The following is a 2,565-nucleotide window of genomic DNA, read 5'->3' as shown; positions in this document are numbered from 1 at the left end:
AAGAATGGGTAGGTGCTCATTCATACAAAGGAGTTTAGCCTAGACACAACAATGGCCATCGAAGTTGGAGATAACAAATTATATACATTGAAGGGATAACCTATTTAGGCATTGGTACATGATAGTGACAATGCGTGTGAGATATGGCATAGGAGAATGGGACACTTGCACTACAAAGCATTGCCAATCCTGAGGGAGTTTGTCACTAGTTTCCTAGATTTTAGTGTTGAGTAGCAAGGTGTGTGCAAAGGGTGCACTTGGCAAGGATGCCAATGTTGCTTTTATGAGTAGCGAGAGTAGGTCCAAGGGAGTCTTGCATCTTTTTCATTCAGATGTGTGTGGATTAATGTCAATGACATTAGTGCAGGGAGCACAATACTATTGCATGTTTATTGATGACTATTCCAGGAAAACTTGAATCTTCTTCATGAAGATGAAGGATGAAGTCTTATGTTGATTTTGGGGGTTCGAGGCCTAGGTAGAGAACCAGATAGGCAAGAAGATCAAGGTCTTGAGGTCAGATAATGGAGGAGAGTACACCTCCAATGATGTCAAGGATTTCTGCAAGGAGGCAAGGATCAAGGGGGAGATGACAGTCTCGTACAACCCTTAGTAGAATTTGGTTGTAGCTAAGATTGGAGGGGAAGTCAATTCTAGGTGGTTTTTCTAGAAGTACCTTCCTCTAAGAGGGAATGTTGATTTTTGTAGCTCAAGCAGGGACTTTTGCATAGATCTAAGTGTCTAGATGTGTGGAAGTTGCCTAATTGAACATTAACCTTATCAATTACTTTAATTATAAAAGTAATTGGCTTTTATAAGATAAAGTGAGTTAATGTAATAGAATGCAAATATTATTTGCATTAGTGAATTAGATGAATCTTGATCATTTATCTCAAGTGATATTGAGATCTAATCTTAAGTGTCAATCACTTTTGAGATTAGGTTTGTGGATTTGGGCAATAATTCAAACTTATAATGGAAGGCTACACTAAGAGAGAAGACTCATCTAGTGAGCACAAGATAGTGAGATAATGATATCTCAGTGATTGGGTGCAGAAGGACTTTCATCCAGATGTATGGGGTTCGAGGAAGCGTGGAAGGGACACCAAAGGAAAAGGATCTAGATCAGCCAGCAAGATCAAAGGACAAATTTTCAGAGGGTTTGATCAGGTGGATCATTTTCAGGTTTTGTTGTATTTGGGTTTTTTCCTCAGAGGGCTATTATCTAAGGAAGGGAGCCCATGCATGTTGTAGATTATTGTTACTAAAACAACAAATTTTGAAGGGAACAAAACTTGTGTGCATGTATTTGAGGTTGGTGTATTAATTTTTGCTTCCGCTGTTATCTATTTTATTTGTGTTAAAATCTCAGTCATGCTTTTTATTCAGTAAATCAGTGTAATAATTAAATTTACAGCAAGAAATCAACTAGGAAAAAATTAGCGAGGTTGTTGGGTTTAAAAGATTAACATTGAGGACCTTCCACCTACTTGGCAACGCTTCATGGTAGAACTAAGTGTAAGAGCTTGCCACATCAACTTTACTCCCTTCGTAGGTGAGGTTGATATCTTGAGATATTACAATTTAAAATATGATACTCCAATACTATTGGTTTTACTTGGATATTATTGCTACCTTATAGGCATCATAGAATGTGTTCATATTCTAAAGGTCTTCCTAGATACATGCAACAGTATGTTACATAAATATGATGTCCTCCAGCACAGAGCATAGTTTCATTCAAATACCAAAATCTCTGCAGCCATTATATTTTGCCATTGAAGGTTAGCTAAGTTCCTTATATAAAGAGCAAATAGTTTGGGCGAGAGTAGACACTCATGTTTTACTCCAAAGTTCCTTATATAAAGAACAAATATTTTGGGTGAGAGTGGACACTCATGTTTTACTCCAATAGTGTTATGAATATATTCTCTTTATCTTGATGGAGTTTGTTGTTGGGCAACAACTTTCTAATATAGAGATGTTACCGATGTGATGATCTCCAAAATTTTCAAGCCTCTAAAAGGATTTCGATTGATAAGCTGCTTTGTGATGTTGCAATTTAAAATTATACTCAATAACATGCCCAAAACTTGGGTGGTATATAAGATTGGTGTCTAGTTTGAAATATAATTAAAAGGTGAGGCATAGGTAAACTAGGTATGAGGGTAGAAACGGCATAGAATTTTTGAAGGGGAAAGCATATCAAAATAATTTATGTTAACTCATTTTATGTACGTTTCTGTGTCTTCTTCTTAGAGGGTATTAAATATTCAAGTTATAACCTTGTCACCAACTACATATTAAACAATGTTCCACCAAGTCTCTGGGACGGGGAGACGCAGGTGTGGGGAGACGCACAAGGCGGACGTGTGGGAGTACCCTCAAATTTTAGGGAAATTTAGGGGGGGCGGGGGACGTCGGGATATATAATTTTTTTTCTTTTTAATATATATATCTATATATATATATATATATATATATATATTTCAAATTCATATTCAATAATGAAAGCATAAATAGAATGATAAATACATAATTGAATTAAATAATGAAATACTCTGA

This window comes from Pinus tabuliformis, chromosome 1_2 (assembly GCF_031772625.1).
Source record: "Pinus tabuliformis cultivar Carrire ecotype Pingquan chromosome 1_2, CPIR1, whole genome shotgun sequence".
NCBI classification, from domain to species: Eukaryota; Viridiplantae; Streptophyta; class Pinopsida; order Pinales; family Pinaceae; genus Pinus; species Pinus tabuliformis.
The sequence above is the reverse complement of the archived record's forward strand: the minus strand, read 5'-3'. Positions refer to the sequence as shown.